Source organism: Ascaphus truei, chromosome 1 (assembly GCF_040206685.1).
Source record: "Ascaphus truei isolate aAscTru1 chromosome 1, aAscTru1.hap1, whole genome shotgun sequence".
Classification (NCBI taxonomy): domain Eukaryota; kingdom Metazoa; phylum Chordata; class Amphibia; order Anura; family Ascaphidae; genus Ascaphus; species Ascaphus truei.
Genome location: NC_134483.1, coordinates 460,037,754 through 460,062,055, shown reverse-complemented (window position 1 = coordinate 460,062,055; position 24,302 = coordinate 460,037,754). Strand labels below are relative to the sequence as shown.

Genomic DNA, 24,302 nt, shown 5'->3' with positions numbered 1-24,302 from the left:
AATTTGACCTCCCAACAACCCTCACCACGCCCTTAACCCCTCTTCCCCCACACTCCCCCACTGCTTGTCACGCTGCGCTCACCTCAAACAGGACTAGACCGTGGGGCTGAGGTGGGGATATATATAACCGCCACCCTACAACCACGGTGCCAGGTCCGGAATGCGTTGTCAGAGTCGTGGAGCTGGGTCGGGGCAGGAGAGTTCGGGGAAGCCAAGGTACTTGCCGTGATCCGGGGTTGGAGAGAGAAGAATCGTCGTTATCCAAAGCCGTGATCAAGGAGAGGAGAGAGCGGGGGTCCAATAACAAGCCGAAATCCAGGGGTAGAGAAGAGACAGGTCCAGGTACAAGCAGGGGTCACAACACGAGTCAGGCAAGGCACAGGAACAGACAAGATCCAAGAAGCAGCAAGCACAGCACAACAGTGTTTATGTCCAGCAAAGTGAAAGTGAAACAGGAAGGCATTTAAAGGGGAAAGCACCAATCAGGAACTAGCAGATGATGACCTCACACATAAGCCACGAGCCGATAAGGTAGTGCAGGATTGGCTACTGGTGTAACACAGCTGATGCAGCTAGTATTCGTTGGCGTGCGCGCGTACGAGGAGTGCGACGCAGAGTGGGTGCTGTGGTGATACTGCGGGAGCGCGCCTCCGCGGATGAAGCATTGTGCAGCTGCGTGCGCACCGATAGCGGTCTGTGAATGTCAGAGGTACAGCTGCGTGACGCGTGCTGGGGGCGGAGCCTGGCGGCGATACTGACACTGCTACTGCCAAAACAGGGAGACTGTAACTGTCTGGCCCTGTCTGTCTACCCTGATTTATGGTGCAATCAGTATGGAAACTCAACATGTGTCAAAAGTATTCTTATACTTATACTCATATAGTGTACACTACCTGGCTGTTTTTAACTGTATACATGTTTTACACCCTGCTCATCTACCGTAGGACTAGCTCTACATCTGCTGCTTTCTCAAAAATATAATGTAGTGAAAACCCTGTCAGCAGCCCCAATAAACAATCAAATAAAACTTTTGTTAAAACTACAGTACTATGACACACACCTCTATTGCCCAGATGCTGCAGTTGGAATTAAATGAGAGGTGCAAACGCAATTGGAGTATAGGTCATGGCATAGAAAATAACTAGTACAACATAATTACCAGCCAAAGATGGACCACACGATACCACAACTCCGACTGATACACCCTCCTGGTAAAGATGTATGCGGTGCTTGGGTGGGAGGGGTGCAACTTCAGGATCGTCATGGGTGCTGATGCTAGGTTGTCAGTGATTGTGATCTTGCTGGTAATGCTGATGATGACACCACTTTTCTATCAGTACACAACAAAACACATTCCAACTAAAAACGCCTCAACCTCCATCATGCATAATATGTACGTTTGTGGGAAGGTCTAGTGTTTGTCAACAATTATTCAACGTTGTTTACAGAACTCATCGTTTTAATGACACAGCAAGCAAGTTTGCCTAACAATGTTGACTCAGTAGGCAGTAGAGTATTAGTGCAAACAAATGAAAGCAGCAGCACTATATTTATATTCTACTTTACCTCACACCTTCCAAATAATTTACTGCAGTAGAATAACATCTGCCCTTATTACATTATTTTATTTACAATCAGTGTTGGTGTTAGTTTGATACAGGGTACTCATGTATGTTTCTGTATACTATAGGGTTAATATTAGTTAACACATGTAAATTAACATGTGTTGTCATGTTTTTAATAAATATAATTTTTCACTTTACTTGCACATTGTAAATATTACTTATACCTATTTATTGAGTAAGTATACGCAACAAACGCCCCCCCCCCCACACACACTACCCCTCATCCCCACTGCCACACAACCCTCAACAATCCCTGAACAATCCTCCCCAAGAAAGAAGACTGTCTCTCTGGCTGCTCGATTACCCTGCTTGTCTGCTTAATTCATTAACCGAAGACCTGCAGAGAAAATGAGAAAATCACTGTTACAGTACTTACAGTACTATCCAAGAAGTATGGGAAATTTGCATGTGCTGAATGTTTTGTTACACTGCATATTTATGTATTGCACTTTATAAGGTATACTACTTAAAAAGGAACTATATTATAGTTGGATGATTCAGCTTTTAAGTATTATTTCATGCTCTGTCGCTCGCTATACATTTGAATAAAAAGAAAAACCTGTCAACCGCACCATTAAGGCAAATGAAAAACCTCCTGTTAAAATTAACACACATCTATCAACCACAGGTTGCTGTTGGAAATCTATCGCACCCCCCCCTGTCCTTATCAAGAAAAGGGGTCCAGCCGTTATATTGGGGGGTCAGATATTTATTATAATGAGGACTGGAGCCTGTTCCAGTGGACTTCGGTAAAAGTGCAGTACACAATTCCTCTTGCACCCTAAACAATAAAAATACATTCTTACTATGTATAATTGCTATTACAGGTGCACACACAAGCGCAATTACGGAATGGCTCTAGAAATTATATTAAATAATTATAACAGTACTAGTACTGGTATATGGAAACATATGTTTAAATATTATAGGGTTCATCCTTGGTTTGAGATGGTATGAGGTATCCCCCACCTTCCTAGTCATGGGCTCCATACTAATTGCAACATTGGAGAAGTCACGCTGCAGGATGTAACAGTACGTGTATGCTAATTGCATACAAACAGTAGTAGGGGAGTTGTTGAAGTATGTGAGGGGAATTATTAATCCGTGTGAAGCTTCTGCAGCCTGCAGGAAAAAAACACTGGAGGAACTGAAATCAATTATTAATCGATTTTTGAGTCAAGGGACATCCCTAGGGAAGCTGAGTGAAGCTGCTGGGACATCTGGCAAGAGTCCAGAAGGTGAAGAAGTGCAGAAGAAGACAAAGTAAAGAAGGGCGACATCCTACCCCACACTTTTTACATGCACCATGTCCACCCTTATCTCCCAGATCATTATGGATGCAGAGCTGATCATGGTAAGCTATACTCAGTGTTTGTGTGTATATGGCTAGAGATGGACGAATCCGCCCAAATTAGTTCCCAGATTGTCTCGCATTTGCCCCTCCCCGCCCAAATCATTTTTGCTGTGTCAAATCCGCAAACAGGTTTGGACAGTTTTTTAATCCGTGCGGATTCATCAAAAACCGACATTGCATACAACCTGTGGACAGATTTGTAGAATCCAATCCGTGGATTCAGCAATCCAAAAGCGGATTCTTACTTATCCGGTTTGGATTCTACATATCCGTCCATGGGTTGCAGAATTGTATTGGCAATAATAATAATAAAAAATCCGCGAAACGCGAATCTCTCATTTTGAGATTGATTCACTGAAATCCGCAAAGCAATAGAAATGGCCGGTCTGCTGTGGATCCAAATTCACTAAAACAATTCGCTCATCTCTATACACAGCGCACTTCATGCCATTTTCAAACCAAATAAGCTAAACCAGAATTTTTGGAGCATACTAAGCAGTGTATATTTTAATATCTGTTAAAGGGTATCGGACGTTTCGAGTGGGATCATATTGTATCTTTCGGTGATTGTTCTAAGTATCCCTTTGCTCGTTGTTTCTCATGCAGGGGGACAATTGCAAAGTGAGAACTCTATTCAATGAGTACTATGCCGATAATGATGCCTAAGAACTCTGGCAGAAATTCCCAGACTCGAGTTGAATGAAGTAGAGATGGAACCAGTATATCACGGTTATCATAACGGAATGTTTCAAATTAATTGTGGGTTTCTAGGATGGAATAAATGTTGGGTTGTAGAGTTTTACTAATGTTTGTATATGTTCACTTGCATTACTATTGATTTTCTAATGTGGGTCCTGAATGTGCTGCTCTTCTGATCACCTTCTGATCTCTAAAAGACACTCTTGTCTTCTTGTAATTTGAAGTAACGGGGCCGGCTACAAATTTGCCTGAGAGGACACTCCTTCTTTTGAATATTTGCTGATTTGTTATAGTATGCTGAAGATTAAGGTGAGAGATTTTTGTATATTTATTTTCTACGTATGCATCCCTACAGTACAGTAAATGCTTTCTGTTTATGCGATTGTCAATAGGAACAGATTATAGAAGGATATACTAATATACTGTACTGTGTAATAGATTCCCTTAAAAGTGAATATGTGAAAATGATATGCTTTTTTTTATTTTATTTTTATTTTTTAAAGGGTGGAAAAACCCTGTCTTTGCTTTTCTTGTAAAACATATTTAGCATTGCTTGTTGTCTCAGTCTCTAATTTAAGATTCAATAGCCATGATAATGTATTACTTTTTGCACCATAATTAACAAATGATTAATTTTTGTTAACAGGCTTTTGAAAGCACTCATCCTACCGGATTCAGAATGAGTGGAAAACAAAGGCACTAACATTTTATTTATTTTTTTAAGTTGTAAAATTGAGAAACCAAATTATTTTTTTTATACATTGCATTTTTATTGCATAATAACGCAATCTCTTTATGCATGTACACTCATTTTTCAAGGGCTACAAATACATGAGAATTTAAGTATTTCCTTGCTTCAGCACTGGTGTCTCGTCTGTTGCTCAGTTATTTTGATTGAACCCACTGTGCTGAAGCAGGGATATTCCTCAATCCTGACCTGTTGGTAGTCGTTGGCGACTGAGGATGAGAAAAAACACTGTTTTCAGGGTATTATCAACCCCCAACCAAATAAAGGACTTAATTAGTAGTCAATACAGTTCTTATTATTAGCCTTACTGGCCCCATCACCCGCCACTTCATTACCCCCTTCTCACTATGCCCTCAACACCCCCATCACTACCCCCCCCACTGTCCTCTCAGCACCTCCTTAAATGCCCCCACACTATCCCCTCAAGCCCCCTTAAGAACTTGTCCCCACTATCCTTTTAGCACCCCCTTAACTAGCCCCCCAACACAATAACCCCCATAACACTAAAATCACACACACAACACTCCACCCTAAACGATAAATCTTGCCTTTTTACAGAAAACACTAGCAATACACCCTTGCTCAACCTATAACTTAATGACATGAGGGAGGTACACATAAGGGATGAATAATATATATCACTCTAAACAGAAAAATAATCCGTATAAATGGCCAAATACTCCCCACATAGAGACCGACTGAAATTGTATTACAATATATGTGCTACAGTATAATCAAATTCAACACAACTAATGACAAGAGTACTAGCCAAATTGAGATTGAAAGTCAGGGGCTTCTCCAACCTTGAAATAGAAATCTAATTCATCATTAAAGTTATTCCTGGCTACTATATAAGCAAAACTCCTTGATGGGTTATTCCTAAATGTAAACCCATAACTCTATATATACAGACAGTTGATGCAGTAGGGCAAACATAAACAGGGTTATGGAATTTTCTATATCTATTTAGGAGAAACTTGACTTTCTATCTTAATTTGGCTAAAGAGAAGTTTGTATGAAGAATAAAACTGCACTACAAAGAAAAATATTCCGTGCTAGAGTGCAAAAACTGATGACAAAAAGTATTCATTTAGTGATTAACCATTAAAAGAAAAAAGGCACAAAAAGCCTCCAACACGTTTCGCTCCCACACTGGCATTTTAATAAAGAGTAAATGACAAACAATATAACAAACATTTAAATAGTAAGCTAACTAGAAGTCACTAGTTTATCAGGATATCATTCATATGGCCTTGGTACTACCCATATCATATGGAAGACAAGTAGCAATGGTAGGTACTACTAAAAACATAATGTCATCACCTTAGCAACTATATAAACTTTATACAAAAAATTAAAATCCGAAAAATGGTGCTAAAGTGTTTACAAACACAGACATATTCACAATAATTAATATTAATTATCAATCTCCTAATTTAAATAAACATAACAAATGTGGCTAGCACTTGTCATCATTTGTGTGGGATTTTAAGATAGCACATATATATATTTTTTTTTAAAAAGAGCGTTTCCCTATAATAGGAAGAACTGTGGCTCTATTTTGGGGGTATGGGAAACACAATTGAAAGAAATGAGTTGCTTGTAGTTCATTTTCTGACCAATAACAATATGGGTTAATGAGTTACGCCCTTAAACAAGTGTCCATATGACAGAAAACTCCTTGTGAGTATAAAGAGGATAGCGCTTAACATGGTTTTAACTCTATATAAAGTATGCAGAAACAATGTAGCTCCCAGCGCAAATATTATCTCTTATCCATGATGTGGCAATCAGAAAGATTTATTCACATAAAGATGATCTCTGTTTAAGGTAGAAAATGGAAGCAGGCACACGGTCTTATGAAAATACAATTTAATGTGCCACCAAAGGGTCCAACGTTTCGGCAAAAATTGCCTTTATCAAGGAGAGGGCCTCTCCTTGATAAAGGCAATTTTTGCCGAAACGTTGGACCCTTTGGTGGCACATTAAATTGTATTTTCATAAGACCGTGTGCCTGCTTCCATTTTCTACGCTGATCTCCTCTGGGATGTCTGGACCTCCCTGGACACAGTGCACCGGCAGATAAGTACCCTCCTCCAGCACCATTTTGCAGTGTGCATGCACTTCCACATATCTCTATTTAAGGTAGTCCAATGTAGAATAAGGAAAATCTCCAATTGTCTTCTCCTGTGGGGTGTAAATACCGTGAGCCAAGCGTAGTAGATAAGGAGCAAGAAAAAAATTGTCAGCAAGCGAAACATGTTAGTGTAACTTTGCTCTTCCTATTTTGGCAATAAATAGCTTTTTATTCACCCTCTTGCACTGTCTAAGTTCGTGGTGTGGTGCTCTGGCTTGCTGACAATTTTATTCTTGCTCATATATATTTTTAATATATTGTTAATAAAAGTAAAATATTATTATGTATTTTTCAGTTGGTCTCTGTGGGTGAGTTTCTGAGCTATTTATAGGATTATTTTTTGGTTTAGTGTGATATTGCTTGCTGTTTTCCATGATTTGACGACTGCCATGATTTATCACCTGTGGAGAACAAGTAAACCACTGTGTTACTTACTAATCAATAAGTAAGGATAGTATTATAAATATGTGCTAACTGTTTTGTTAAACTGTAAACAGTTCAGGAGTTTAGTTCTTTATTGCATACAGTACCTACAGTAACTAGTTACTCTATTCTGATTCTCTGCTCCTGATCCAAAGCAGATTAAAAACATCCTGTGTCGCTGTCTATATATTATAATACAGAGAGAAACCTGTCACTTGCATCATTAAAGACTTTGTTTTTATAATTTTTTTAATAAAAATAATACTCAACTCACTTCTATTGACCACATGCCACAGACCACAGACAACAATACCAGAAGACAATCTCCTGCTTTGCCTGCTTATTCGAATGGCATTGTCATCTATACTGTGTGACCTTGGGCAAGTCATTTTCTCTCCCTGTGCCGCAGGCACCAGAAATAGTTTGCAAGCTCATCTGAAAGAAGCCTCTTCTCCCCCCATGTGCCTCTAACCAATAATCAGATTGTGGGAAGTTTGTACATACCTTCCTGCTCATTTAGTGATGATGAGATTATGACTATAACCCCCACTCCTCCATGATTTTGAGACTGGCAAGAAAGTGGCATCACCGATCATTTACATGTGCCTGATTTCCAAAGCCCACCTACAGAACTGAACTATGGAGGCAGAGCCATGTCACTGAGGATCCTTGTCACATGATCCCTGTCACTGGGGATTTAGTACCTGACACCCTCTTTCCATAATACCCTGGGAAACTTTGGAAAGATATGCTGAATGCTGAAGGGAAGAGCCACATAGATTTGCCCAATTAATATTCCAACAGCATGTGCCTTTTGAACCATATGCGAGTGGGCCATGAATGTAAACTTTGATGGCTCACATGGTAAGAAGAGTTCACCAAACAATTTTGAGTGCTATTTTAGATGGACTTGGGAAGTAGTAGAAATGTAGTACTGCCAAATTCAGAATGTGAAAGACATAATTAATGCACTGTTACTGCATTCAGGACTGTGGGCTGGAGTAATCATTGACTGAAACTGATGCAAACATGATATTTTAAAGAAATACAATTTAGTGTTTAATTATGTGGTGTTGGCAATCTTTAAGTGGAATAGTTTTGTAAGTAATGTTGTTGATTTCATGCAATTCTCTACTGAAGCCTTTCTTTTCATCCTTGTTTTGCAGATTCTGAGCGTCAACACCTTGTTTATGTAGAAACCACATTCAGCAACACAGAACATCAGTATTGGATAATTAAGGTAACAACTGCCTTTTCAGCATCTCTTTCCATTAAAGCTCTGGCACACATGCACATTAAACATATGAAAAACATACAGTATGCATTCCAACCAGTAGGTACAGTATAGAGTGCACAGTAATTGAATAGAATGCATATGTATTGCATTCAGTTGACAGATACTATGCATGTGCACAAATTCAATAGAATACATATGCGTTCCATACAGTAGAAATATAGAGCCTGCATGCGTAGCGGTGTTCCGACATAGCAACACAGTGTTTAACTAATGCATCAATTTCTCGATTATTTTACAGGTGAAACTGTATGAGAGACAGCCAGGGCATGTTGCTGATAGAAGATTATATGTTTTCCCCAAGTCATTGTTATTTCTGTTGTTGTATAAAGCAATACATATTTTCATAAATCTTACACCAAAGTATAGTACAATACATGTTTCTCTAATTTACTTTAATATGTAATAATTTATAAAGACTGACTGTGCCAACGGTATTACCTGATGTTTCTGAGCATTGATAGTGTGTATGAAAATAAGGGCTGGGTTACATGACATAGAAAAGTACAAAACGTACATTACTGTAGCAATAGCCTTGGAATACAGTACTGTACATTGAATTTCGCATAAAGACACACAGCACTGCTTATTGTTACGGCAAATTACTAAGATAGCCACACAACACTATTTGACAGCCGAGGCTCAGATGCGGTCATAGGGCCACAATAACATGCAATGATGTGCATGGGAAATCGCACTTGGTTTCACGTGGAAGAGTAATTCTGAATAAACTCTGAATAAATAGTAGTGGATTACATATTAACAAATGTGTCTAAAAACATACAAAAATTACATAATATTTAAATATTTTAAGAAAAAATATGCAAATCGAATAGTCACATATTCCCATCTTTATTTGTAACCTTTTCCTTGAGATAGATATCCAAAGAGCAGCAAAAATGGTGGTTTACGTTATGGTACAATAAAGGATTGCAGATGTAAATCTGAGTGCCCTTCTCATTTATCCCCATATTTATTCCCATATAATGTTCTCTGCAACTCTAAGATAAGAGCACTGGCAAAACTCAGTTTACAACATTGGTTTAAATTAGAAGTTTGTGTGTGTGTGTGTTACTAATTAAATGAGAGTTTATATGCAGTATGTTTACATTATGTGACCCGGATAATAACATGTATAAGAATATCCATGTTTGTTAATTTTAGACATTTAAAGGTTTCTCCTTAGTAAATCGGCTGGTTTTACTGATTCCAAACGACACTAAAGAAAAAGTTCATACTGTACCTTTTACCACAGACTTTACCATTGTTAGTAACTTCTCCCCTTTATGAACTACAGGTATGTTAAAGGGCATCTTATTTTTTATTTTGAAATAAAATTTGACAATCAATTGGTTTTCAATTTGCAAGATATCATTGTAACAAGGTTTTTTTTTAGCAAGTACTTGTGCCATTTAATGTGTTTCAGCAAACGAAGACAAACTTGACAGCTAGATAATTTATAATTACTTTTCACATTATATTATGTTCTGTGGCCTTTTGCCCATACATAATAACAGGCGACTGGCTCTGTACCAGACATGTAAAATGCTTTTAAATTGGATACTTAGTGGCTAGTTCTCTTCTGCTAATACAAACAAAGTGCTGTTAGATTCCTCAATTCATCACAATCCCATTTCACGGCATTACATTTCTTACGCTCTCTCCTGTACTGGCAAATTATTTTCTCAACAACTGTTAGAAAACTATGAAATTAAATATTTAATTTCTAAATCATTATTAGATAAATGCAAAACAATATTCTGCAGGTAGTATTGGCTGAAATTGTGGTAATTACTGTATGAAAAAAAACAAGTTTGAAATATAGAATGTAACCAGTAACATTTGTTTACTGTACAAATAGATCTATTCTGGGGAACAGATACATACAGGTATAGCATCATTTACAGGCGCATTTGTCTCTGCGCCCCTCATAATTTTTTGACTGCTAGCAGCTGACCTGCGAATGTGTTGTGACCGGGAAAATTTCGTTTTACCGTTGGTTGCAATACCCCACAGAAATTATAGTAGGCTCCAGTGTGCCATCTAAATGCAATGTAACCCGTCCCTTATTCCCATTTATTTAATACAGTATGATATATTTGAATGTATTTAAATGTAGCCCACTATCTATTCCTCTAAAAACTTCAGATAACTAAAAGTATTTTAAAATATGAAATATTTTTTTTTATTAGATTAAAGTAAATGACATTGTGAAAAATACAATAATACAAATGTCTGCTCTTCATCCAAATGTACAATCTTCTTCAACCGGCATCTTCTTCGGGCTTGCTGGCTCTTAGACATTTTCACCTGTAAAAAGCAAATGTTCTATTTTAATAATCTAGAAGAACTATAGTAGCGTAGTGTATGAATTAGTAGGAAAAAGAAGGCACAAACCTCCAAGAACCGATGCTCCAGAAAATGCAGAAAACAATGTACTTCTAAACATAAATCAAATCCTGCCACTGGCCAAGCTAAATTGAATGGTTAAGCCTTGTAAAATCCCAGTGTGAAAACGGACTCACCATCAGGACGTACTAGATTGCAGTAAGGGGAGAGAGAAGTGCCGGTGAACGAACTGTTAATAACATCCCACGGCCATTGCAGCATTTTTTCTTTAGTGCATGAATTACATTATGTGTTACGGGTGTTTTTCTATGGGACCTGGTTGAAACGCATATGCGTGTCACTGAATTTCTGCGCAGTAGAGATTTTAGGGGTATTGACAAAAAAAGATGCATGAATTACATAATATTGCCTGACCGTATCGCTGGATGTGTTTCCTGCATGAACACGGTGTCGATGCTCATATGCCCGCTAAACCTGCAAAACATGAATGAAAACAAGAATTAAACAATGACTACAATAGGAATTTTTTTCATTTTTTGAAATAATACAATAATACATTCTTCTTCAACAGCCAACTGACAACTTATTGCTGTCTCTGTTACATGTTCAAATGTAAAATAATTGTGAGATTAACTTTCAGAGAAAAAAATACTGTATACTGTATGCATGAATTACAGTATGTTACCTAGCAGTATCGCTGTATTTGTTTTCTGCATGAACACGGTGTTGTCATCAACCCGCCAAACAAGAATGATAACAAGAATTAAACAAACTACAATAAAGTACTTAATTAAAAACATTTTCTGTAAAACTGTATTTATTAGTTTGACAATGCCCCTTGAGGAAGTCTGAACTGACAAAACGAGTAGGGCTGCACTACAGTACCCAAGTAAAGCTGACCAGAGACAGTGGAGAGAATCATCCAGGACACACTGAACCCCCATATGGGATTTCTTTGTGGATGGCCACCACAAGGGATTGCTCGAACAAGGGTTCTTCCTGGATTGTACCACCCACTACCTAACCCAGAGGGTCCTTTGGTCTACGTTTACTAACTTACCTGTAAGTGCTTTCTGCTTTTTATTACTGTGTTATATAAAGTTATTTCAATTATCCTTGTGTCCTCTGCCTTTACTTTTGCCGGGAGTATCCTGTCCCCTCCAGTGATGACCGGCCACATCTCCTAAGTTGGTTACTTGGAACAACCGATATGCTCATTTTGCTCACATGAAATGTGAGTGCCACCTTTATATTTTTAAAAAAACAGTTGATGTCATTTAAACTACTACACTATTTTTGATTTTTTTGTTCTTCCTCTTTTTAAATATCCACCTGGATGTTACTGCGTTTGGGACTTTCTCTGCTGTCATCTTCATAGTGGTCTTGGATCAAACCTACCCTTCTGCTGCATCCATCATAGGACATTATATACATTAATGTAATATCTTCGACATATCACATGGTATTTTTATTACAGTATCAAAGTTCACTTTTTTGAACCACTGGAAATACGTAATGCTCATAACAGACATTGTATTTGAAAATTAGCAGGGCAAATCAATGCGGCTGTCTTCTGCAGTTTGTTGCATATCTTGAGAGAGATTCCATTGGTATAACATAAAGTGGGATGTCACCTACTGCATTCCAATGGTCTATACCTCAGTGGTGCAGCAGGTGTACTTTTTGAAAGCAGACACAAATTACTGTTCTGGGATGACGCCTTCCTGCAGGTTTCTTTCTCTGTTAGGGGCGGCTCATATACAAAATTTCCTCCTCGTCTGTGATGGTCTGTTACAGCATGGAGACATGGGGTGGGGAGGGTGCCTCCAGATGTCTGGCTCTCTCCTGCTGCTGTGGGCCTAGACTAGAATACGCTACACATACTACCAGTGTTACTTACCTTATTATCCAGAACAGTTTAGCTGCCTCACCAGTGGGAGTTTATATTATCACTTGTTTTGTTAATTTTTGAAAAATAAAACTTTATTGTTTTTCTTATTGACAATTGTCTCTAGCTCCTTGGACTACCTATTTGTTATTGGTATACATGAGGTGTATTATATACCTCCTCTTCAGGAATATTTGTATTCTGGGACTGATTGAGTCACATTTCATTACCCTGAGTGCATTTAATTAGGGATTTAGTGTGAATTCTTTGTTTCACACATTCTGTTGCTAATATGTGGAAAGGGTTTTGCCCATCTGATTCTTTCTCCACACCATTACCGGATTCTTCACCGTAGGAGTTTTGGGTGCTGCTTTTCTTTTATTTCTCCACTTTAGCTTTTTAGTTTTTGGGGGTGTCGGGTACAGCTGGCATCTTTTGCTTTCTTGGGATTTTGACTGGAACAGCAGCAGCAAGCAGGTTCTTACGTAGAAGCTGAATCAACCCATTGTTCAAGGACATGATACAATATCTAAAAGCACAAAAGAACAAGAGATAGTTCTGATCAATATCAGTGAGTGTGGCAATGCAATTTCTGTGAGCTTTTATGTACAGTACCACTGACATCACAGAAACAGCATTCAGTGTTGGGCGGGGCTATGTTTGTAAGGTGCCAAAAGTAGGCGTGTACCTGTTACTGTCACTTTACTTTTAAGATACAGCAGATGCAGTTCACATTGAATTAACATTGAATACACATGTATTAGGGGTTCAGTCATTCTGAAAAGCAGCAATTACCAAAAAAAAAAAAACTACCAAAGAAAATGGCATGGCAATACAAGAAGGAATACATAACAAAGGACATGCAACAGTGGCTAGCGGAAGCGTGCACCCAGGTGTCACTAGCCAGTGTTCGTTATCATGCCCAAGGGAAGTCTAAGATTTGTAGAAGGGTCCGCTGGGTCAGAACCGAGTAAGTACAGTACTGTATAAACTTCTTCTAATGTTTTTCTTCATATAGCCACACAGTATGCCAATCCATCTGCACTCTTTTTATCTTTATCATGTTCCTTGTTTTCACAGGGAAGCATTGTGGCTGGTTGATGAGATCAGCCATGAAAATGATAAGCAGTTTCCTGCAGAGGTTTGGGACATTGTGCAGAAAAAGCATGATCTTACAGTGTGGGAGTCCAGCACCAGGTAAATGAGATTCAATTTGGACTGGACTGTGGTTCTTAAAAGTTTAATGTCTTAGTTTACCTAGCTTGTATCATGTTTATTATATATGACTTATTCTGAGAAGAACAATACTTTCCTTATAATCACATTTCTGGGTATGCTACAGTATACAGCAGGCCCGCACTACATACGGCCCGCGGGCCGCATGCGGACCGCCTGGACTCTCTGTGCGGCCCGCGATGACTCCCTGACTCTCTCCCCCCCACCCCCCTCCCGAGCTGGCTCTACATACACAGGAGGGAAGGAGCGCATTGGGACACGCTCCCCTCGCACCCGCTCTGCCGAAACAAATGGGAAGGAGTGCCAGAATTGTGAGTGGGGAAGGAGTGCTAGCATTGTGACATGCCGCCCCCATCCCCAACCCGCTCTGCCGATACATAAGGAGTGCCAGCAGTTTGATGCGATCCCCCTCCCATCTCCTTCCCCCTCCTCCCCCCTGCGCTTCTTGCCGCTAACGCTAATACCTCCTGTGGCCAGCTTCCACCGCCGTGATCGGGTGCGGGGGGAGATGATGAGGGGTGCGGGTGGGTGATGTGAGGTGCAGGGGGTGGAGAGGGTGATGTGGATGCAAGGGGGGAGAAGGTGATGTGAGGTGCAGGGGGGGAGAAGTTGATGTGAGGTGCAGGCGGGGGAGAGGGTGATGTGAGGTGAAGGGGGGGAGAGGGTGATGTGGATGCAAGGGGGGAGAAGGTGATGTGAGGTGCAGGGGGGGAGAAGGTGATATGAGTTGCAGGGGGGGCGAGGGTGATGTGAGGTGCAGGTGGGAGAGGGTGATGTGAGAGGAGAAATGGGGGTGTGAGAGAGAGGGGGAGTCTAGAAAAAGCTGCCAACACTGGGGGGGAGGGGAGTCAATGAAAACTGTTGTCCTGAGCCCCCGGAAAGCAATATACGCCCTATCTGGTATGACCATCCTCATATCTCCCCCAGCGCCTCTCATCATCATATATCTCCCCCAGCGCCCCTCATCATCACCCTCATATATCTGGGGGGGGGGGGTGATATGATGATTAGGATGATGATGGGTGCTGGGGGAAATATGATGATGATGATGATGATGATGATGATGATGATGATGATGATGATGATGATGATGATGATTTTACCCGTACGGTCCGAATCTGTTTTCCTTGGAGCAGTTCGGCCCTTCTCACTTTAGAAGTTGTGCAGGCCTGCTATACAGTTTTTGTCTATGGTTGCCAAAGGCTACTTTAAATAACCACGTACAGTACTGTATTAGAAAGATACCGTAGTATTAATTAAACCCATTCTTTCATGTTTCCCATGATAAGGGAGGCTAACAAGATAAAAATACTTGACCGAGCATGTGAATGGTTGAGAGGGGAGAAAAGGTTTGATGATGTTATATGTTATATTTTCAGATGAGACATCAGTCGCCCTGGAAAGATTTGCCACTATAGCATTCAAGGGGAAAAAAAAGTTAACTTACAGAAAGGCTCCAGTGTGCTTCTTCCATCATTCAAATTTCTACTCAACAATTTGGAGATAATGTTTCAGCAATCAGAGAATCGTTCCTGCAGAGCCATAATCCCTTTTTCTGTTATCATGTTCCTTAACAAACCACTTCACACCGAGCTGAACTATTAACACAGATTCTCAGGGGAAGCTTAATTCTAAGGATTAATAATAATGTATTCTTTCAAGTTTCGGTGAACAGTAGAACTAAAATATTCTTATTATATTTACTGTTTATTATATATGTAATAATGATTAAAACATAGATATTATATAAAACATGATATATGCAGTACGTTCCATTGAGTTGCAATGCTACTGTATGTCCGAGAAGCTCCCATACTGTAGTATACAGTACTGTTACACTGTAAGATCACTGCAATTAATATATATATATTTTTTTTATGTAGTTAAGTATAATAATGTTTTAAATATCATATCTATTTTTATGGATACATAGGATAACAGTATCATATCCATTTTATCTGTTTTCAGGTTCCTTAATAAAAGGTGCAACTTCCTGTAGGCCACTTCACAATGTAATATTCTTATTATATATACTGTTTATATCTATATTATATAGCTATATCTATCTATATACCTGTATGTATATATAGATACGAAGATCTGAGTTTGGATCCATAGCTGTGCAGGCAGTCCAGCCTGTGGCATTGCAGCAAGCAGTTTTTGTTTCTGGGAGAACACGCGGTTCTTCACAAATCCTCCAAGGACTCCAACGCTCTAAGCAGATAAGCTTTGATTCTGGTTTATATTGTGTAGTGTTATATTTGTGTCATATCACAATAAACTGTTTGTATTTACAGTAGTGCGATGTAAGTGTGTTCTGTATTCTTGCGCTCCTTTCCTAGATCATATGTACAGTATATATATATTTATATATATATATTTCTGGATACACATAACAGTATCATAATCCTTTTTTTTTTTTTTTTCCTGTTGTCAGGTTCCTTAACAAAAGGTGAGATCATCTTTCTGTTTTAAAAACTCATGGTGAGTTTAGCTTCCTCTAGACCACTTCAAACTAAGCTAAGCTCTAAGCACTACGCACAGATTCTCAGGTGAAGCTTAATAATAATGTATTCTTTCAAGTTTTTGTTAACAGTAGAACTAAACTATTTTTATTATATATATTGTTTAATATATACATATATAATTATTATTTTTTCTTCTAGATAAATAGTATAACAGTATCAAATACATATATATATTATTTTATATTACAATGTTAAAATGTAATGATCAAGGGGGCAGCGTGTACACCAAAAAGAGTGCAAAATTGTAATTTAATGACTGAAACAGTAATAAGGATCCTCCCTTTTTTTGTCTCCACCTACTAGGGGAATCCCAAGTTACAGTTGTCCTGAGTCCTTCTTTTTAGTTTGACTTTACAATGTAAAGTAAATGTTGTAGCGGTAGCCTAATCACCCCATAGAAAACTATCATTTGCCCATGACTTACTGTATCTGGTACTGAATGTCATAAAGCCACCTGGCATGCTGCGGCCCATGCCATACCAGGTACTGTATGTCATAAGTATATGATAAGACTTATAGGTATCAGGCCCCTATTAAACTGTTTTCTGAAATTGGATAAACAGATAAATGACAAAGCTGCTTTGAAGAGCTTGTTTGTTTGCATCCTTGATCTAAAGAAGCAAATATGGTTTTCTTTATCTTTTTTTGTAAATGGACAATAATGTGATTGCAGTGCGACATGTTGTACTAATGAGGAGAAAACAGATACAGACCGGCGCCTTGAAAGATAAGTCCAATGAAAGTCCAGATGTACTGGTAGGGTCTTGCAGTATGCTCCTTGTAAGGTAATCAAACTTTGTACACCTGGATCGACTTTGTGGTGCCGTGGATAACGTCCCGTAATATGTGGAGTTAAACACATAGAAAATCATAGTGTACACTGCTAGTTATAAAACATGTAACTTGAACATAAAACTCAAACATACAACAGTAACTAACACACATAAAACTTATACAACACTCAACATATAAACATAAACAAATAACGCTGTAAGAACAGTTATACTAATTTATTAAAATATAAAATGGGCACTATAGCTCCATAAAATGGAGAAGATGGCCTGTTGAGGATGATCTGGTGGTTAAAACCAGAATCCTACTTACAATAAAGCATATCAAAACAAGCATGTATGTCCAACTTTGCAAGGCAGCTCCTGTTTTTTCCTCCATAGCAATTGAATGGCACAGTGGGTACATCATGCTCATATAATATGGCAATATATATGTTGTGGTTATTTTGGGGGTTCAATAGGAGCTTGTTAGTGTCCAGTATATTTCATATAATATGGGCATGATTTAACACTATGCCAATCAATGGTCAACCTAAAAAAAAACAATCACAAACAAGATCCAATGCATTCAAAACAATCTCAAACTAAAAACAAATAAAAAAGTAAATCAATCAGTTAATCCAATCCAAAATAAAGACCAGAATAAACAATTAAAACACCAAAACAAAATCATGCCTAAATAAAATAAATATCTAAATAAACTGCATCATTCCAAATCAAAGTAAAAAATAATCTAACATTAAAAAACAAACACCAATCAAAAGCCAGAAATACAATTTAAAACAACAGCAAAAAATGCCTGAACACTACATCAATATGCAATATAAATAGCATACAAATGTAAAAACAAAGAACCAATATGCATTTAAAATACATACAAGCAAGCATTTACCAAAACAACCATGGCTTCTTACTGTATGTATGTATGTATAGCCCTAAAGGGCCATACATAAATACATTTGGAATAGATATGTGAAAGAAAATCGAATCACCAAAACAATAAAAGAAAAAAAACCTGTAAATGAAAAATAACATACAGTACGTTCTATTTTTTTCCTTACCTTAAGATGTCTTCACCCTCCGATTCCCGTGGTTACCGCAAGCTCTCTAACCAATCCACGATCCCAAACAGCAACGGGCTACAGGTAAAAATAAGTCCTTTTTTCTTTCTTTTTCATCTGTAAATTGTATTTCAATTTTGGCTCTTTCAGTGTCTTCTATCTTCTTCTGTATCTTCTTCTTCTTCTACTTCTTCTTTATCTTCTTATTCTTCATCCATCTTCAGCAGGCACGCCCTCGCAATCCTATTGGAGGAGTAAGTCCTCCCTCCTCGGTTTCATGCCGTCAAATGAGGGTGCACAGGCTTTTAAAGGCCTGTGACATCACATTTGAGTGCAAAGGGTTCACACGCCTCTGATTGGCTGTGAAAACCATGTGTTTTTTTTTTATTTGGTGACGTCATGTAAAGGAAGTGAAGCCAGCCAATCAAAATGGCTGTGCTTCCTTTCCCTTTAACATGACGCTTTAAAAGCAACATGGCTGCCGTCACATGGTACTTCAGCCAATCAGATTGTGGGAACTGTATCCCCAATCTGATTGGTTGTTGTAGACCATTTGACTCCCTTTGGATGATGTAACATCCTTTCCCAAAAAATTCTGTCACATGGTCTACTACAACCAATCAGATTGGGGATATAGTTTCCACAATCTGATTGGCTGAAGTACCATGTAACGGCAGCCATGTTGCTTTTGGTGACGTTGTGTTAAAGGGAAAATAAGCACAGGCATTGTGATTGGCTGGCTTCTGTTCCTTTCCTTGACATCACAAAAACAAAAAAACATGGTTTTCACAGCCAATCAGAGGTGTGTGAACCATTTGCACTCATATGTGATGTCACAGGCCTATAAAAGCCTATGCAACCTCATTTGACAGCAAGAAGCCAGGGAGGGAGGACCTCCTCCTCCAGTAGGATTACAAGGTTGTGCCTGCTGAAGATGTATGAAGAAGAAGATACAGAAGAAGAAGATAGAAGACACCGAAAGAGCCAAAATTGGATTACAATTTACAGTTGAAGAAAAAGAAAGAAGAAAAGGACTTTGGATTTTTTTTACCTGTGGCACATTGCTGTTTGGGATCGTGGATTGGTTTGAAAGCTTGCGGTAAACACGGGAATCGGAGGGTGAAGAATCTAAAGGTAAGGAATTTTTTTTTTTTTTTTTTTGATGATTGCTTTTTTTTTACATTTATTCCAAATGTATTTATGTATGGCCCTTTAAGCCTATACATACATACAGTACATACAGTAAGAAGCCATGGTTGCTTTGGAATGATGCAGTTTATTTCGATATTTCTTTTATTTAGTCATGGTTTTGTTTTGGTGTTTTAATTGTTTATTCTGGTCTTTATTTTGGATTGGATTAATTGATTGGTGGTAATTTTGTTCAGTTTACTTCTTTATTTGTTTTTTGTTTGAGATTGTTTAGAATCCATTGGAACTTGTTGGTGTTTTTTTTTTTTAGCCTGACCATTGACTGGCATAGTGTTAAATCATGCCCATATTATATGGGCATGATGTACCCACTGTGCCATTCAATTGTTTGATTGGCATTAGTAATGTGTTCATTTTGTAATGTAATGTTGTTTAGGCCTCCTGGGTGGATAGTGGGAGAGGGTGGGTTAAGCCCTTAATTACTAAAGTGGTTATTAACCGCTAAGGTGATTAAGGGGCTAGGGGACATTAGATTGTATTTTTGATTGTACTGTATTTTTTGTGGCAATGGAGGAAATGGACGGTGATGAGGATGGCCTTCATCGTGGCAGCCTGGCAGGGGTGAGTGCAAGTTTTATTTATTTTATTTCTGCAGCTTAATGTTTTATTTGTATTGGACAAATGCACTATTATCCATATCTGGATGATAGTAATTTTGACCATTATTGTACTGTATGTGTTAGGGGGCAGGAGAATGGGTGTATTTATTGCAAAGTATTGGGTGTTATGTGTTTTTGGCCACACGATTGGTACCGCAGGCCAGCAGGGACCACCCAAGGGCCCCGGACTCCTACGAAGATCGCCCGAGGGCCCCAAGGGCTCCCGCGGGGATCACCCAAGGGCCCTGGACTCCTGTGGGAATCATCTGAGGGCCTTGTACTCCTGCCAGGATCACCCGAGGGCCCCAGAATCCTGCGGGGATCACCCGGGGACACCCACCAGATTGTTGTATTAATTGTGTGGTGAAAAAAAGTAAACAATGATTTTTTTCCTAGCTCCATTTCTTTTGCGCCAGTCTTTAGCCTTTATCTGGTGCAAAAATCTGGTGTGCTTTTAAAGTATGATTCACTTATCACTGCTTAGTGAATCACGCTGACTGGCAAAAAACGGCACATTTTCTGTTTTTTGCCTGATCGGACGTATTTTTTTTCATTGGCTGAAAAAATGCCCTTTACGGCCGATACAGCACTGTTAACACTGCATAGTGAATCGCGCAGCAGGCAGTATCGGTCTTAAAAGCCATTTATCGTACTTAAAAGCAGTTATCACTGCTTAGTGAATCGCACCCAGGATATTAACCACTGAGACTGCTCCTATGATGTCTAGGTTTTATACTTTCTTTATAACATGTTAGTAAAGGGATAATCTCAATATAACCACTGTTACATATTTTATTTTTAATTGATTATGTCAAGGCATACAGTACCTAATGGATCTGCCAAGCATGCATATCCATCTTTACTTCACATTGCAAAGGTACCCCCATATACTGTATGGCTCATATAAATAATAACTTAGCTGCAATGCTTAATGTACACTGCTCTGTATTCTAATTCGACTAGTTGTAAGGTTCTGAAATTAAAGCAATGATTGATCCTGCCAGCTACTGATAAACCCCACCCAACAGTACTATTAGAAAATGGTATCTGATCACTGTGGAAATCAAGAATATTAAGATCTGCATTGAAGCCAGAATTACCTACAGTAAATGCACTCCAGCTTGCCCTGGTGCTAAATTTGATGTACCATTCTTTCCATTCATTTAAATCTTTACGTTCTACCATAATACAGACTTCATTGTGACCACCTGAGTTAGCAGCTACAGGTGTGCCGACGAGTATTCTAACACTTGCCTTAAACTTACTTTGGGAAATCTGGGGCTATAACCAACAAGATCCAGGTACATGCTGCATACATGCTGCAAACATTTCAGTGACATTTCTGCAGAGACTAATGGCCCATCGGATTAACACAGCATGGGTCCCTGGCAGTCCCGTTCAGTTTCAATGGGACTGCCAGGGACCCCCGCTGTTAATCCGATGGGCCATTAGTCTGTCTGCAGAAATGTTGCAGCATGTACCCAGCATGTTATCAGCATGTACCCAGTATGTACATGGGTCTTGTTGGAGATTGCCATAGATTGGGTTTAGAATTCTCGTCGGCACTACAGTATCACCATTGGATGTATCAAATTTTTACCCATACCGCGTTTGCTCTATTTTTACTTGTGCTTCAAGGGCCATTCCTTGCAGCTTGAACCTATGCACTCAAAAAGGGGTTCAAGCTGGAAACTTTGTAAAGTCAATGTGCCCCACTTTATAAACTGTGTCACTCAATGCATTATTGCCTTCTGCTTCTAAACCACTGTGAACACATACAGCAGAAGACATACAGCACTACTCACACTACTGTTAACTATATAATTACCTCTTTCTATATCAAATCAAGCATTGATTTAAAATACAAAAAACACAATTTTTTAAACATGCAAGTAAAAATAACTTGCCTAAACTTCAGTAGACGGTCTAGTTTCCAGGTATTTATTGCCCACTGATATCACAGCCACACCGACTGTAGCGTGGCCTAGATGTTACTGTATGAGTGGGCACACCCGCCCTACAGTCTGCTATTCATTAATTGCGGGCTGAAAAGGGTCTGCACTTTTACTTCTACTGTATATAACCCTACAAGGACTTCCCAACATGGCGCCGAGGCAGACCATCTACCTCTACCAACATGGCCACCGAGGCAGGAAGTCAGCCTCTTTGTGATCAAATTGCCTGCACCTGCCTGCTCCCTTTATAAGGCTGCATTCCCCTCCCTTCCTTGACTGTGTAAGGTTCAGTTTCCCTGGACTCCTGCTGTTGCCATATCCTGCCTGCCTTGTTCCTTCCTGTTGCCGATCCCAGCCTGTGACCATGACCAACCTGCTTTCTCCAGCCCAGACCTCGGAACTGTGACTCCTACTTCTCTGCCTTCTCCAGCCCTGACCCTAGAACAGTGATCTCAAACATCCTACCTTCTCCTGCCCTGACCTCGGACCCGGAACTCACAATTCTACTCTTCAGGATTCGGATCCCAGGTACAAGTCGGTCTCTACTCTCCACCTCTGCCTAGCGGGTCTGTCTCGTGGACAGTACACAGCGACGTACGCGACCGTAACAAACCCCGGATCGTTCGCTCGGGTCGTTTTCAGCTGCAAATCACCATTGGCTTTCGAAAATGGCTCAAATAGCCACTTCACACAATATAGAATAAGGCCCTTAAGGTCTTGTGATCTGATTGAACTCTTATGTCCTATTGCAGGGGTGCTCAATTCCAGTTCTCAAGCCCCCGAATAGGTGAGGTTTTCATGATATACCAGCTTTGATACAGTGACTCAATCAGAAGCTCAGTCGAAAACTGAGCCTCAGTTTGAGCCACCTGTGGTGAAGCATGGACTGATTGAGCCACCTGTGCTGAAGCTGGGATATCCTGAAAAATTGACCTGTTTGGGGGGGAAAGAGAGGGGACTTGAGGACTGAGGTTGAGATTCCCTGTCCTATTGTATTATAACAACATAAAACTTTTCTGATTACTGAAAATGGAAAACGTGAGAATTAATTAAAAGTGGAATACTGTCATATTGTATTATTTTTGTTTATTTATAGATTGAACTAGCCTTTCATTAAGTGCTTTGTGCTTGAAGTGTTCATGCAATTTAAAATATAGAAAACCTCACACAAAACACCAAAAAAAGAGCATCTCTGACCCAAGTTGCTTATATTGTAATTATGTTTTGGGAGATATTCACCAACAGTATGTGTAATTGTATTAAATATCTTTGTGCATGAATACAGTAAATTATTTTTGTGAGAGGGTGTTGTCATTAATGTTTATATGCTATTCAGTAAGAAAATTACGTTTTCAATTACATTTAAAGGCAGGGTGAAAGTACATTAGTGAACACTACGTCTCATCCGGACTGCACTCCAGTCTATTTGTTCAGAACACAGATACTGTATGTTCAGTGTCCCTGACACAAGGCAGTTTTGAACCTGGCACCGGCCACTACACACTGCTGGTCTCAGCAGTGGGCAGAACAAAAGAGAAGCTCAATGGCGAGGAAGTGAATTGAGAATAGAATAAAGAGTGTGCAATGGGAGTACAGCTGCACAGCAAAGAGGGGAAGAATTGGGGTAATAGAGCGCTGAAGTTATGTCTCCTCTATGCACCTCTTCTATGGGGTGTATAGAGGAGGCAATGGGGTGTCTACGGGAGATCAGAGGGAAAAATGGAATACATAGGGAATCTAAGAAGGGGAAATGAGATGCAAATGAAAGAAGAAAGGGGAATAATTATTTTTTAAAGGAAGATAACTTTTGTCTGGCTAATAAAACATTTGGCTGGCTAGTGCATAGTGACTATATTTTTGCAGTCCTGCTTTAGACAGATATTGATACTGTATGTTTATAGCTATGTATACTAAATAATATAGCACCCAGACCCAATGTACTGTATGTTTTCTAAGTGTAAACACAGAGAAATGCAAGGGTACTGTATTTTGAACCAAGATTAGAAAGGTTGGTATTAATATTGTCATCTGTTGGTGTTCATTTGTACAGTATGAACAATTAAAAAATAAGTGTGTCTGTATTTTACTAATGAGGTGATAGGAGTTAGATGTGCCTTAAAAATTTAAATGAAAGATGGTACTTTCATTGTTGATCAAGGATAACGCATAATCAGGGGAACACAAATGTATCTTACGGTCTTGGGAAATTAAAATATGTCAAAACACTGTGTAAATACTGAATGTGTATGGAGAAATCATTTTTACAAGTCCCACTTGTAGAAACAACAATGGAATAAGCTGGTAGAGAAGTAACCCAGAGCCATTGCCATCAGTGATAGAGACAGGACTGCTTTAAGTTAAACTGCATCCATAGTGGTTCTGACGGCGCAAGCGATGTTGCTTGCA

The 24,302-nt window shown here is 39.2% G+C and overlaps 1 protein-coding gene across 4 annotated transcripts in view; it reads left to right on the top strand.

The window, feature by feature from the left end:
- The window catches only part of TUSC3 (tumor suppressor candidate 3), a 369,252-nt gene that overhangs the window by 53,523 nt on the left and 291,427 nt on the right, over positions 1-24,302 (top strand). The window contains exons 2-3 of one of the 4 annotated variants that reach the window (XM_075565910.1): positions 3,903-3,987; positions 8,153-8,226. The exons of 1 other annotated variant lie outside the window; for it this stretch is intronic. The gene's annotated coding sequence lies outside the window, so the exon portion shown is untranslated. Of the gene's footprint in view, positions 1-3,902; positions 3,988-8,152; positions 8,227-15,169; positions 15,191-24,302 lie in introns of those variants that run through there. 2 more of the 4 variants (XM_075565925.1, XM_075565918.1) reach the window with 2 other exon arrangements.